The sequence below is a fragment of the Mustela nivalis genome (assembly GCF_964662115.1).
Source record: "Mustela nivalis genome assembly, chromosome: 16".
In the NCBI taxonomy this organism is placed as follows: domain Eukaryota; kingdom Metazoa; phylum Chordata; class Mammalia; order Carnivora; family Mustelidae; genus Mustela; species Mustela nivalis.
Window position 1 is genome coordinate 14,344,649 of NC_139035.1, and position 15,940 is coordinate 14,360,588.

The 15,940-nt window shown below is 44.0% G+C and overlaps 1 long non-coding RNA gene across 2 annotated transcripts in view; it reads left to right on the forward strand.

Annotated features, from left to right (window-relative positions):
- Positions 1 to 446: 446 nt before the first annotated feature.
- The window catches only part of LOC309850248, a 43,155-nt gene continuing 27,661 nt past the window's right edge, over positions 447 to 15,940 (forward strand). For both annotated transcript variants that reach the window (XR_014304150.1, XR_014304151.1), the window contains exon 1: positions 447 to 740. This is a non-coding gene — a long non-coding RNA (uncharacterized lncRNA). The remainder of the gene's footprint in view (positions 741 to 15,940) is intronic.

The window sequence follows — 15,940 nt, forward strand, 5'->3', positions numbered from 1 at the left end:
TTTTCTTTGGAACAGGGGAGTTATTGGCAGATCTGAAATTCCAGGATCTCTATGTATTAGAAACACAAAAGGCTTAATTTTTTTTTTTTTAATTTAAAAACATGGGGTAGGAAAGTCTACAATAAGCACTTGAGATAATACTTTTGAATTGAGGGGGTTGGGGAAGCTTGGCCCAGGGTGATGAGAACCCAGGGTTCTGTCCCTCCCCACTCAGCTCAGCAGAGCAGACACTTTCTGACACCTATTAATATAGTTTGTGGTTAAATTGCTGGACCCCCTGTGGACAGAAAAGGCCTCTTTATCTTTAAACAAACAGATGAGGAAGGAGGACCTCCCCCACCCCAGCTTAGCTTAGACCTATGTTTGTGAACCACACCATGGGTTTTTCCAGCCTGGCTATCAATCTTCCCTTGTTTGTGGTTTGAAAGAAAAAAGAGCCGCACGGGCGAGGAAGGACATCAGCAGAAAGGTAAATTGGCTCTATTGGAGCAGAGCTTAACAAAAGTCACTCGGTCTGACTTTCCTTGAAAATGGATGGAGATGTGGCAGAATCAAGGACTCACGGGGAGACTCTGACCCTCCCTCCACCCAAAGCACCACCCATCCCCTTCATCGAGGTTGCTGTAACCCGCGGGCTGCTGCCTGTGCAAGGGCCCCTGCCGACAGCACTAGAGGCCACGTCCAAGGTTCCAGCTTAGAGTGTTATCAGCAACGACAGCGGCAGGGAACAGAAAGCTCTGGTAAGTGTCTTCTGCACACAGCGCCATGCTAGACGGTGTCGAAAAACTCACAGCCACCACAGACTTCACAGTCTAAGAATAACCTAATAGCCTTCTCAGCAAACATCAAGTATGCTAATGACAAGGTTATTTTTGCTTTCTTTAATTTTGATTTTTATCGTGGTGCCAGGCGGTGGTGGAGCTCACGAGTTTTTGTGTCCGACAAAACCTGTTCGAATCGCAGTTCTTTCACCCATTAATGCGTGACCTTGAGCAAACGTGAGACTTCCCTGTGCCTCTTTGGTCATCTATGAAATGGGGATGACCCCAGCCACCAGACAGAGTTATGGTAAGGAGAAAATAAATTCTGCCACATAGCCAATTCTCAGTAAGCGGCGGCTGTTGGTGTCAGGTATAGAGAAACAAAGCATTTGGGGAGGACCAGCTGTGTGCAAGACACAGCTTGAAGTTCTCTGCGTGGATTACTCTTTGCACCTCATCAGGATCCTATGACACAAGTCCTATTCTTATTCCCATTTTAGAGACATGAGGAACTAAGGCACACATCTCCATGAACCCAAGTTGTCTAATTTCAGAGACTTCCTCACAAAGGAAGGTATAGTTGTTGATCTAAACAACAGTGTTGCCATTTCTGCCCAAAATATCTGAGAGGGAGATTTCATTGCTGTCCCTGTCACTTGCTGACACCAGGCAGTGAACGTCCAACATCAGCTGGACTCTGTCTCCTTGGACAGCCTCCAAGCTCGATCTAGATGGACAACCTCTACGAACATTTACCCTTGCCCTGACCTCCCAACAGAAAACAAAAAGGGGACAGTTACATAAAGTAATGCTGACCTACATTCTTGACACTGTAAGTAGCTTCTGGACCCCAGAGTGAACATCAGGGTTCACCGAGAGAGAACAAACTGATGTTTGATTTGCTCTTACCCCTCACATACCCTACCAGCGGCCCAACTTGACCACAAATCAGTGGGTATTGATTGGTTTGGTTTTGCAACCCTTGTTCCCTCAAGGGAAGACTAGCTCCTTAAACACAACCCAAAATGAAACAAAACAAAACATTTAGCAAGACAAAAGCTCTAATTTTGGATTTTTGTGGAAAAAAATAAGTTTGCAGAAAGTGGTTACAGCTACAGAAGAGTTCTTTAAAGAAATTGCTTAATTTTCAAGTTCTTCAGCACTATCAAATAAGAGAATATTGCCAAGTGGGGTTGTGGAAACAAGATTTAAGGAGCAAGTGATAAAATCTCATAATTATTGCATTCCATACATAGAATATTTGTACAGATAACGTTTGACTCCTCAAATAATTAGACATCATTCCCTACAAACTTGTTTTGCTAATTGCCTTAGGAGATATTGTTTCAAAATAAAAAACAAAAGTCTGATTTGTTTTAAATCTAAATTATCCAAATTAATGGCTCTCTTATTACTAAAGTTTGTGGTTATTAGTCTAAAAAATGTTTGCTGGGTTTTGTTTTTTTTTTTTAAAGGATATGCAAAATAATGTACCAGCTAAATCTTCTCTGGAGTCATTAGCATCAGACAAAAGCAGTGACTGAGATTTAGAATTACTGATGCTGTTTTAATACATGGCCCATTCCTTACAATGTCCCCAAACCACTACTATATAGTTCTCCCGGTAGGAGACAGAAGCCCAAGTTCAAATACAGAACTACCACTGGATCATTTGGGGACATCCAAAACCTCACTCAGCTTTCCAGGTACTACTTCCTCCCTCCTATAGATGACTGAACCATCCCCAGAGTTCCTTCAGAGATGATGACGATGTGACTGTTGATGACAACGATGTGATGGTGATGATGGTGACAGTTGTGGTGACACGCTTGTGGCGGTGGTGATGATGATGGTGGCCCCAGCTGTTTAGTGAATCTTCTCCTATGCCAAACACTCTTCTAAACCTTTGACTTGAATTAAGTCAGAATATCCTCTTGGAACCCAAGACCAGGGATCTCTTCCTAAACCCCTGTCTATTGTGTACTCTTAAACAGAGGACAGTGTAGCAGACAGCATTTTCGAAAAGTAGCCTCAACAATATCTTCCATCCTACAGCCCATTTGTGTAATGTGTTTTTGACACTTCTCTCGTCAATGAGTGGGGTCTGTATTTCCTCCCCTTGAATCTAGGTGGATTGATAACTAGGGCAGAAGTGACACTATGTGACTTCCAAGACTACATCATAAAATGCCTGACAGGTCCTGCCCATGTCTTTTAAAGATGCTTACCCTTGAACCCAGCCATGAGACTGTGAGGAAGCTCAGTCCACAAAGAGAGGCTATGTGTAAATGTTTGGTCTGACACACCCAGCAGGGTTCCCCCACCAACCACCTACAGTGATCGCCAGAGTGAGTTAGGATGTCTTCAGTGACTGTCATCCCTAGTCACTGAGCCCCACTAGCCTTCCAGTCTTACTGGTGCAGTGACCACACATCAAGCCTCTGTCCCCACCATGGGCCCACTCTGAATTCGTGATCCATGAATGTGGTGAGCATAATAAAATATTTGTGGTCTTAGGTCTCTAAGTTTGGAGTGTTTTGTTATGCAACAATACAGGCTCTACTCTCTCCCTTAAAGCCCCCATAAGAGGCAGGCCCAGGACCTCCCTGCTCCGATTCCTAACCCTCATGGGGCTTAGGGCAAGAATCCAGATAGAGGTCCAAATATCATGTGTCTGAATTTTTAAAAGCCATAAATCAAGCTAATAAACCATTAAATAAAAAATGCTCTGCTCCCCTACATAAATAAATATATGTTTGTAACAACCTGAAAGGGTCTTATTTAAAATTTCCACAGTCCTTAGAGTCCTATACCAGAACTCAGGCTTCTAGGACAGCTGGCCATCAGTCTGTGGTTTGCCCCCTTCCTCCTCCTCTTCCCACTGTCTCCACCCCGCACTCCAACACTGCAGCTCCAGCTGGGGTGTCCAAGTTCCATAACACCCCTGACCTCTCCACCCCTGCTTACATCTACCCCTTGGCCATCCCTCAGTCCTAGAGAGCTATACCCATGTGACATGGTCTCACCAGGGGCACAAGCAGAAGGGCAGAGACCCAGAAGCCCATCAAAGTAGAAGTCCACATATGCTCCTGACCATTTGGGCAGAAGATTCCCAAGGAGAATGTGGTCTTGGGATGGGCCCCTCCTCTTGTCCTACGGGGCAGGACACTGCCAGAGGAGGACCAGAGCAGCGCCCTCTAGAGCACAGGGCTTAGGGGAGGGGACCAAACCAGTAGTGCTCCTGGGCCTTCCCTTGACTACTCCTCAGAACAGAGGAGGCTGTAAACACATACTCAGACATCTTCCCAGAGCCGAGTGAGAAGAGCAAATGTGCAAGGGCTTCTGGGATAACTTTACTCCTCCACAAGATATTCTACCCTCGTGCCTACACCAGGCTCAGGAAGGGGACTGGAGGGATGTTTCTGCAGACCATCTCCGGTATCTCTTAGTCTCTTAGCTCTCCTTCTCTCCCTCTCCCTCTCTCTCTCTGTCTGTCTGTCTCTCTCTCGGGTCTTCCTGTTTTTAACAGAGCACACACTTCCTGCTGTGTTCTCCAATCCAACTTTGCCATCAGTGAAGCCAGGAAACACATTTTGATCCCCATTTGCCTCCTTAGGCGTAATTATCATTTGGTCAGAACTAAAGAAGGGGGGAACGCTGGAGCCTGATTAGCACCCCAAAGCTCCAACATCAAGCAACTCTCAAGAATTCAGGGGTTTAGATCCTCTACTCTTGCCCCTTTCGGAACTGTGCGTTTCAGAGCCCTGAGGAAATAAGCAAGTGAGCCCAGCCCTCCAGCAACTATTGCATCAAATGGGGAATGGAGAAGAAACAAAATCTCCATGTCTGGGGATATCCTAAATATATATTTTCAATATATTCTAAAATGTAAAGATGTAAATGAGGAAAAGACGAGATTGGTAAAATGGGGGGAAAGACTTTAAAAAAGAGCAAATGGAAATGCATTTCAGGGATGGGAGGGATGGTAGCTGGCTTAAGGACAGAGAACCAGAAACTCCAGCACCTAATGTGAGTGTCCTTTGGCAACACTCTTCATTCATGAAGTCAGGAGGTGATAGGGGTGCCTGCCCCTGGCCTGTTCTGTTGGTAAGAAGCAGGGAAGCACAACAAAACTCCACTAAGTGGGAAACTTGGCTCACTGTCATCCGTTCTGCCCAGACCACCATCACCATGAGACTTTTCCTTCCAAAGCAAATTTCTCTTAACTAGTTAACTTGTATGTGTGTAATCAGTTCCTGGAAGCAGGCGTCAGTGAATATGTGCATTACAAGCACAAGCAATTTAGGTGGAAATTCAGCTGCATTTACACTTATTAAATCGTCAGACTTGGGGCGCCTGGGTGGCTCTGTGGGTTAAGCCTCTGCCTTCAGCTCAGGTCATGATCTCAGGGTCCTGGGATCGAGTCCCGCATTGGGTTCTCTGCTCAGCGGGGAGCCTGCTTCCCTCTCTCTCTGCCTGCCTCTCTGCCTACTTGTGCTCTGTCAAATAAATAAATAAAATCTTTTTAAAAAATAAATAAGTAAATAAATCATCAGACTATAGACCCACTTAGGGTTAAACTACATGATTAAGTTACAGTAACAGTAGGGTCAAATTCGTGTGCTTGCATTAATGGGAGAACTTGTTTTCAATTAGCAAAATTATGTCCCACGTATGTCTGCATGTGTATAAATACACAGGTCCCATGGGCATTCAGGTCTGTAAGAGAGGCTGGGTTGTATGCATGAGTCTGGGAACCAAGCAACAGGGAGTGGAGAAATTAAGATTGCAAAGAGGTTTTCAAGATTCCCTGCTGTTTTCAATGACTTGTATTCTGAAAATACCTTCTATTTAGACAAATGTGACCCAGCAGTGGACTTTGCTTAGAGTTTATTTTGGTTTTCCAGGAAATTTGTTTAACTGGTTTAGGTTTTGAATGAGGGAGGAAACTGTAAACCAATTAAATGCCAAGCTGTTGAGAAGCCTTGGCCTGCTCAGCTAGAGAAAGTCAGAAAAGTAGGCGAAGTGGAATATAATAAACTTTACTGCCCTCAGCAGGGGAGGTTAATGAAAAGAGCCAGAAGACGCCTTATTTAAGCTTTGCTCCTTACTATCGGTATGACCTTGAACAAGTCACCTTACCTCTCTGAGCTCCTCTTTCCGTAAAATCGTGAGTCTGCCTCTCCCACATCCACAAGTGATAGAAAACTGGTAAAACAGATGAGAAAGTTTCTTTTTAAATACATGTATTGTATTAGACTCCTTGCATTACTTACTTGACTTGTAATTTACTTTTCCGTGTGTGTTGTGTGTGATATTCTCATTTATACAGGAAACAGCTGTATCACAGCACTGGTTTTGCCCATACTGGTGGGAATACACATAAATGCTACCACCAATGTTATGTAATCCATAGGAATAAATACTAGTGAGTGACTCAAGAATCCCATCTCTACTTCTTCACCCTTGAAGAAGGGTGAAGGCCTGTTAGGGCACAAAGAGTATATGCTATTTAATAGAGGGCAGACCAACCTATGTCATTAAAACAAAATATCGAGAAGTTCCAGAAGAGTCACTGGTGACCTCCCATTTCCCTTACTGGAGATCCCTGGTTCTGTGTAGTTATGCTTGTTTTGTTGTTGTTGTTTTTAATCTTCTCTCCCTCTATTTTTTTAAATTTATTTTTATTTCCTTCTTATTAACTTTCCTTTTTATCTATTATTCCTTTATTATTTCCCACCCATCTACAATCTTATCTTTTCCATGTCCCCCTTTTTCCTTTGGCCGCCCTAATGGCCCTCCAGGTTAGAAAGTTACTGCCCTGTGCTCTTTAATGGTGTTGCTCTGACCAGCGGCCGTGGTATCACCTGCAAACTATTGGCAAAGCAGATCTCATTAACCACCATCCGTCCCCCCTTGATCCTCAGTGGTTCATGCGCACATTAAAATCTGGGAAACCCTGCTCTGAAATGCAGGCACACGCGCACATACAGAGCAAGCTTTGCGCCAACTGGCCGGTCCCTCAGTCATCGGGAGGGGTCATGCTGATCCCACTGCAACTTCTGCTGCTCTCATCCTGAGTCAGACTCTTTCTGGTGTTTGTTTCTTCTGTTCCTCTCTAGCACCTCCTCTGAAAGGCTTGAAATGGCAAATCAAGTAGGAGTTGTTTCAAAGCTATTCGTTTTAGTAAGTTGGGTAAAAAGTTTAGTAAGGAAGGGCTTACGAAGCACATTCTTGGGAAGAGTTTTGATTATTTGAGTGCAGCCCAGATGTCAGTTGCAGTCGCCCTGTCACAGGTTTGGGTTAAATTAGCTCAAGCTGAAGTGACAATGTCCGCAAGGAAGTCGAGTGTGCTCCTCCAGGACTGTCACGCATTCTCGCGGGCATCCTTCTTGGGGCCACTTTTGTGTTCCCTAGGCTCATGGCCTCCCTCTTCTCTTGTCACCGGCTTCTCTCTGTACTCTTCACCGAGTTGGACTTAGCCTGCTCTGTCCTTGAGCTCTCCTTTCCCCAACAGCGTGCTTGTAAGGCAAGGGTGTTCAGGAGCCTTAATCAAAGGTCAGGAGGTGGGTGGTTTACATCTCAAGTAATACAAAATGGTCACTGGACATTTTCTTCCCTTAAAACCCATCCCCAGGGCTCTATCTGCAGGTCCAGGTTCCTACCTAGCTGCCCCGCTCACCCTCTTTCTTCCCTCTCTCCCTTCCATCTGTGCTCTTCCCTCCGCCCAGATTCCTGGTCCATTTCTTATACACGACAGCTTGACAATTTTCTTTTCTTTTGCAGACACTTTCTAACCCACGCTTACTTCTTGACTTCCTGGTCCCCAACTAAGCACATGGAAATGAAATGATTCTCCTCTACTTGCAGTGAACACATCGACTTACCAAAATTAAAGCTAATTGCATTCTTTTTCTTCATCCCATCTCCTGTATCTCGTCCACCACAGTCCGCAGCTCTTGAGATCTACCTACTACGGTAGAGCTGTGATGCTTTGCACAAAGTCCTTAACCATTTTGAACCTGAGGATCTACAACTATAAAATGGAAATAATGTCATTTAACAGGGTGTTAAATGCATCTTTTCCAGTTCACTGGGCATTTTGGCTGAGACCCCAGAGCTAAAGACAATAGGTATTAAGCAGCAACATATTCCAGAGAGGGGAGTCCGAGCACCCCACAGGAGTGGCTAATGGAGGGCCTGGGTCCTGAAGTGTGGCACCCCTTCTTTGCCTCTGCGTAACCTGAGATGAGGAAGTTGATTTGAATGAAACCAAAGAGGATGGAGTGTTTTCCCTTCCTGCTCACCCACACAGAGAAGGAAAGTGGGTTCCCTCCTCAAGTGAAGTAAGGAGACTCTGTGGTTGCTAGTGAAGAGCAAAGTATTAGAGTTTGGGGGAGCAAATGGCCTGTGTTGTCTGACTCTTGCCAGAAAAAACCCAAGGTAAGAGTTTGGTTAAAGTTTCTCTCTTGGCAAAAGCTCCTCTCTGGGCCATGGAGGGATCAGTGCGCACCTCAAGCTTTCAGTGGAGCCAGGATGCTGGCTCTCCCAGGATTAGGCTTGCGTCACCTCCAAGGAACCTGCCCAGGAGGACTCACTGTGTCACTGTGACCATTCTGAATAGCAGAGTGAGGTGGCTCCAATGGAAAGAAGCTTGGATGTGCTGTTAGACGCAGAAGATGAGGGAGTATCCCATGGAAGATGCACTCACTGTGCCAATACTGAGGGGAGCAGAACCTCCAGGCACCCCATTGAGATGCCCAAGGAGGAAGAGAGCGAGCATGTGGGCCATGCATGGAGCCAACCTGACACACCACCAAGAAAAGGCACTGTCTCTCTCTTCTACTTATTCCTTGCCTCCAAGGGAGACAAAAAAGAAAAAGAGAGACCAAAAAAAGACAGAAAAAAAGGTCTCCCTCTCTTTTGGGGAGACCAAAAAAGAAACTACCATGTCACCCTTTCCTCTGTAGGGAACACAGAATTGTTCTTGGATTTCCCAAGAGCACTTTAGGTTAAGCTGGCTTCCTTCTGGGCAATGGAATGTAGGGGACAATGGTAGGGGATACTTTCAGGCCTCGCCATCCAGTCCCCTGCACGATCCCCCACCATTTTCCTTCTCCTCCCAGGGCGGTCTTGGAAGACACAGGCTGAAGATGGCAGAGCCACAAGATGGAAGGAGCCTGGGTCTCTGAGTCACTGCTCAGAAGTGAACTGCCCTACCCTCATGGACATTGGTGCCAATGTTTTATTATGCTCAAGTACCAAAATTTCAGGGACTTTTGATTTGTTTTCTTTAGTTACCTCAGCATGGCTTAGCCTGCCCTAATAATGCCTGAATCAGTCATGATCTGGCAGTGCTAGTGAGAGGTGAGGCTTTAAATAAAATGAGAGAATGAAGATTTTATACTATGCTGGAGAATAATGCTCGATACTGCAAGGTGCATTATTTTATTTTATATTTTAAATTTTTGTAATAATTATAGAATCACAAGAAATTGTAAAGACAGTAATGAGGAGGGGCGCCTGGGTGCATTGTGCTCAGTCATTAAATATCTGCCTTTGGCTCAGGTCGTGATCCCAGGGTCCTGAGAGTCAGCCTCCACATCAGGCTCCCTGCTCAGCAGGGAGCCTGCTTCTCCCTCTCCCTCTGCCTGCCCCTCTCCCTGCTTGTGCTCTCTCTCGCTCTCTGTTAGATAAATAAATACAATCTTTAAAAAAAAAATAGACAATACAAAGAGGTCTCAGGTTGTCTTCACTGAGTTTCCCCCAATGATTACATCTTATATAACTATATTATAGTCTCAAAATCAGGAAATTGACATTGGTGCATTCATTTGTCTAGTTCTCTATCATTTTCTCACACATGCAAATTCGTATTAATTCCGACTATCAGGAAGATCAAGATACAGAACTACTCCTTGACCGCAAAGATTTCCCTGGGGCTACCTTCTGTAGTCCTGCCAGCTTCCTCAGCACCACCCTCCCTCAACATCCCTCAGCTGGACGACCATGAACTGGTTCTCCATTTCCATAACTGTGTCATCCTGAGACCATTTTAGAAGTAGAATCATGTATTTTATGACCTATTGTGATGAACTTTTAAAAAATCAGCTTAATAGCCTTGAGATCCATCCACATGCAGTATATCAAAAGTCCATTCCTTTTTATTGTAGAGTAGCATTTCATGGTGTGGACATACCACATCTAGCTTAACCATTCACTTGTTGCAAGACATTTTGGTCATTACCACTGTTGGAACAAAGCCAGCTAAGTAAAGAAAGCCGCCATGCACAATCATGCCTAGTTTCTATGTGGACATGCTTCATTTTTCCAGGATAAATGATTGCTGAGTTGTACAGTCAATGTCCACTTTTTTAAGTTTATTTCTTGTTCTTTTGGTTTTTTTTTTTTTTTTAATCTTAACTGTTCCAGTAAGCGTGTAGTGAGACCTCATTATGATCTTAATTTTCACTTCCCTTATGGCTGGAGATGGTGAATATCATTTCCAGGTCTCATTTGTCCTCATGTATCTTCTTTGGTAAAATATTCCTTCATGCAGTTTGTTCATTTTATAATGGAATTGTCTGCTTTTTTAAAAAAAAATTCTTGAGTTTTGAGGGTTTTTTTTTTTACATATTCTATGAGTCCATTTTCAGAAAAGTGGTTTGCAAATTTTTTTTCCCAGTCTGTAGTATGTCTTTCCTCTAATTTATCAACTTTTTTTCTTTTATGGAATATACTTTGATGTCATGTCTAAAAACTCTTCCCCACTCTCTAAGTCTCAAAGACTTCCTTCTATGTGTCCATCTAAAAGTTGTATGATTTTACATTTTACATTAAAGTATATGGTGCATTGTGCGATCACTCTTATATAAGGTGTGAAGTCTAGGTCAGTTCATGTTTTGCCTGTGGATGTCCAATTATTCCAGCACCATTTGTTGAAATTGGTTTCCTTCTGGTGAATTGCTTTTGTGCCCCCTTGTCAAGAATCTATTGGTTGTGCTTGTGTGGGGCTATTTCCAAGCTATTTTTTTTCTTTGATCTAGGTGCCTATCCTTCTGCCAGTATTGCACAGTCATGACTGATTTTTTTTTTTTTAATATGTAAAAATGACTGTGCAAGGCTATGGATCTGCTTAATTTCTCATCCAGGAGGAAAGGAAAATGATCCAACAGGGTTTGGAGAGAGTAATGCAAAAAGTAAATTTTCTTCCTATTAAAATCCTATTAAAAGTCCAGTTTGTTTGATAAATAGTTACAATATCTACTTCTTGGTGGGTTGGTTGTGTGAGTGTTGTGTATTTAACGCATCATGTGTGAGAAGCATTTGATATTGTGTCTCGTATATCGTATGTTGTTTAAGTCCTCAAATTAATTGTTTGTCGTTAGCGTTCAACATTATTATCGCCTTCATCATCCACGGTGTTCTCTGAACCTCTTCTAGTGGTTACACAGAGGGGCTAGCATTTTTATTTCTCCAACACATCTCTCAACTAAGAAGTTAAAATTATCTTCAGGATTAAAAAATAGAAACAAACAAACAAACAAAAAATCCTTGCAACCTTGCTTTGCATCTGTTAGCCTTCCTCACCCACCTTGAAGAAAAGGGAAATTTATCTGGACGGGTAATAGACCCCAAGATGGCGGAGGCGAGCAGGGGTTTCCTCCCAACCCTCATGGCTACTCACCTGCCTTGCACTTTTTCGGGTAAGAGGAGCAAGATGTGTGCCTGGACTCTGTTCCTGGGGCCTGGCCTCCTGGGCCAGTGCCTGGCTTGATCAAGGGGACCCATGGCGGCCAAGGCTGAGGGCCGCAGGGGAAAGAAAGGGGAGAGAAGGGAAGTCATTCATGGATGTCAAGCCCTGCTCAGAGCCCTGTCAGCCCTCCAGCAAGGTTCTCAAGGACCTAATTTGGGACTCCATGAACCTTAGCCAAGCCCACCAAGGCCTGGTTTAGATGTCCCAACTGAAGACGGGCCTGGGAGACCACACCAATCAATGGGTTAATAAGCATTTCCGGGGCCAAGGTAGTGAGGGTTGCAGCAGCTGCAATGAGCAAAGGGAGAATCGTTATTTTTAATTTCAACAAGTCAACTTATTAATAAAGAGGTTGGGGGAGATGTGAGGATGGTGGTGGTTGGGGGTTGGGAGGGGGGTGAGAGCAAAGCCCATCACTTTCTAAATGTTTGCCTGCAAGGGTGGCCTGGTCTTTGAAATCAGAGTGGAGAATTCTTCAAGTCTGGTAATAGCAAACACTCTTCATCATACCCTTCAGTGGCTGCTGACTGCAGACAGCTTTTTTCCCCTTCAACAATAGAAGAGATGGGAAAGAAAAGGCAAGCTTTTGGCCTCGGGTTTTTTTTTTTTTTTTTAAACCACCACTCTTTCCGCTCCAACCTACATCTAAGAGGGAGGGAAACTATCTTTTGTTATCACTCAATCTCCCTTAAATTTAAGAACAGCTGGGGATATTTTTCATGATTCATTAAATTCACATCATTCCAAAGAAATCTTCCTGCCGATTTATCTTTGCCTCGGCGGTCGGGGCTCCGGGAGCGCACAGTCTCCTGAATGCCATCAACCTGGGTCCACTGTTTTGGGCTGAGTCTGTGATCTTTCATGCTGGAATATCTTTTTTTTGAGGGTGAAAGAGAGCAGGAAAGGAATCAGGGTATTGAAATGAATCTTTCCAGGCAATTTTTCCCTTTCTGGAGATAAAGAGAAAGTCGTATGGCTGTCACAGCTCAAGACTAAACCCCAGCTAATGTCCTCAGCAGGGAAGAATAATTAGTAAATTCTCTAATTAGAGTCCTGTTTACATTTCTCTTTTCATAGAGGCTAATCCTGGTGTTTAAAGAAGATATTCTGCCTTGATTAAAACCATTGGTTTTAATCGGAGCCACAGCAGAATCCATGGTAAATGCAAATATGTCTGAGTTCCATAAGTATTCAGTCATTCGCCCACCAGAGGCTGCCTCTTCATTGGGCACTAAATACAGATATGACATGATCTCTACCCCTGTGGGCTAGGGCAAGCATAACACACAGGTCTTGTCCTCCAGGACAGCTGCAATCCATCGGAGAAGGTTTTCTAGAACATTCTGAGACCATTTCCTGGTACCAGACAGAGAAAAGGAGGGCTTTACTGGGTAACTGTCCTCCATCAAGAGGGCAGGAAGGTGAGGCATACCCGAGAGAGAGACCCCCACCCCTCCCTGGGTGATTTGTTGTAGACCCCGGGACAGGAGCACTGCATGAAGGGCTTTTAAAAGCACTCCTGTGATCCTCATAGGACACACAGATACAGAGCTGAGTGTGAATGGATGTGGTTGCTAGAGCCCCGGGCTTTCTAAGCCCTGGCCTCTCCTTCTTATCTGTATTCAAATGGCATAAGGGGCCAGGCTTAGTTCACATGTTTGCATGGGGATACCTGTAATTAAAAAGTCTGTCTTATCCTAAGTCCTTGTGCTAGGTGGGCAGCACAGCGCAGAAATGGCCCACTCGGGTTCTGGAACCAGCTGTCTGGGTTACATGCAGGCGCTGCTATTTGTGGCTGAATAACGTTCAGTAAATTACCTAGCCTCTCTGAGTCAGTTTTCCCAACAGTGAGGTGGAGCAAGAGTACCTCCTTCTAGGACTGTTAGGACTAGTAAAAGAATTCCCACGGCGCCTGGCTCCTAGTTAGGTACCGCATGTGGGATCTTTGGTGCTGTTGAGGACGGCACCCAGTCAGACTACCTAGCTGCACAGTTACACTGCCCCCCTGCCCTCTCTCTTTTGGATTTTCCTCTCTAGTAGAATTATGTGCAAATAGAAAAAAAAGGAAACAAAAAAATGCACTTCTCTCTTTGGAGTTAAAGAACGTCCCATACCCTGAGAGATTCAGTGAGGACTCTTCTACTATAAATATAGAGCGTAACCACATCTGCCTCTCCTGGAATGAGGAACACTAAGCTTGTATTTCAACAAGCTTTCGAGGAACTTGATAGCAGTGATACATTAACAGATAAATAAGAAGCCACGGACATGGGCACTGTCCCTGAATAAGCATACAATCAAAAGCTTAAGGAATTCTGGAAAATTATTACTACACTAACGTTAACACGGCGGGGGGTGGGGCATCCTGTCCCCTCCACATTGCCCTTTCCAGCGGATGGCCAATGATTGCTTTAGAAGTCACATTTGTGACTTCCTTCTACGTGCAGACCTCTGGAGGGACACTGTAGGAATGTTCAAAAAATTTATCAGCCTTGGCTTCTGCACCCAAGAAGCTTGACTAGGAAGCTCCTAGTATACCCATCAAAAGGAGTAAACCGTTTGCAAAGCCAAGTGTTACCACAGGGCCTCTGATTGCTGAAGGAGCAGAGAGTGATGAAGGGTTTCAGGGCAAGAGGCAGGAAAGTTCAAAAGGATAGACAGTTGAACTTGAGAGGAAGGTCAGATAGGCAAGTCACTTGAACTAAGGTCTAAGTGAAAAGGAAGGAAAAGAAACCAACAGGTAACCTACAAGAGACAGAGTCCTCTCAAATATTTTGACTCATTTAGTCCCCAAACAATGTTCTGCGATGATATTAACTTACCATTTTTATAATGAGGAAATGGACACTAACTCCTAAGACCTGAACCCAGTTAGGCAGACCCCAGAGCACTTCCCGCTTGATCATGCTCTTTCCCTAGAAGCACAAAAGTTGAGAGCATCAGAATATGATCTCTCAGAGATGAAAAGGCAAGACCTCTGGGGAAAACCTATAGGGGAGGGAGGAGCTTGAGCATGGTGGAGGGAGGATCTCTCAGAGAGCGAAGTGCCAAGTAAGAAAACACCCTTTGTAAGAAAGAGAAGGTAAAGAGAGGCAATATTACAGTTTTTTTAGTTGATTTTTTTGTTTTATTTCTGGACATGTGTTATATTTACTGAATCTCATGAGACTCTATAAGGACTTAATTTTTTAAAATTGCACAGTAAAAATTACCATTTAGAATCCTTTTATTTCTTATCTTATGTCTATGGGCTCAGAATATACAGACAATCCTCCATAAGGAGACCAAATTATCACCAAATTAAATGAGAACTTTATTTCCAGCCTTGAGTTACATGGTCTGCCCCACCAAAAAAAAAAAAAAAAAAAAAAAATTTGAGAGAGAGCGCACGAGCACACCTGAGGAACAGAAGGGGGAGAGAGAGAGAGAGAGAATCTTAAGCAGTGTCCATGCCCAGGGGAAGCCAGACAAGGGGTTCAATCTCACGACCCTGAGATCACGACCTGAGCCAAAAATCAAGAGTCAGATGCTTAACCCACTGAGCCATCCTGGCACCCCCAGCAACCTAATTCAATCTTAATTTCCATTAGAAATTAAGGTGTTCAGTTTGGGCTTCTTTGTCCAAAAGATAAGCCAGAGGAGAAAAGAAGGGCAAAGCAATAGTTTATTAATTCACAAAATGAATCCCAGAGTCACTGAATGAAACTCAGAGTACAATAGCCAGAATCGCCCAACTAAAATGCAAGGTTCTTCGTGTTAATCTGCCTGTTTAAATTCCTTACGTAGTTTCCCATTTCTTTAAAGTTAAAAGTCCAAATTTCTTAACTATATTATACTGTGATTTGGGACTCTGGTTTTGTGAACAGACACAGCTATATCCGAATCCTAACTCTACGATTTAGTAGCTGAGTTTCTTGGGGCAAGTTATTTAATCTGTCTCAGTTTCCTCTTCTGTAAAATGGGTCAACAACTAAACCTATTTATAAGATCCTTGTGAAGATGAGGTGATACAATGCCTACAAGACGTTACTTAGTTCTGTGGTCTAGTAGAATGGTCAATCCATCCATCTGTTCTGACCATCGGTCATCTTACCCCTATCTACCTGTCCAAAGTAATCTCTTAACATTCCCCCTCTTCCTGGCATTTCCATCCACACTGAACTTCATTTCTTCTGAGACAGTTTTCTCTTTTACCCTGGGCCTTTGCATATGCTGTTCCTTCTGTCTAGGATAGTCTAATTCCTCCTCTTCACATGGCTAATCCCTAGTTATCTTTCTGTCTTAGTAGAGATATCCTGCCTTCCTCAACCCCAGCAAGTTCAGTTGGGTGCTTTTGTGCAGTGTTCTCATGGCCCCTCACACACCCCATGCCATAGCACTGGGCACATGTGATTGTAGTTGACGATTACTCTGCTGGAGTATC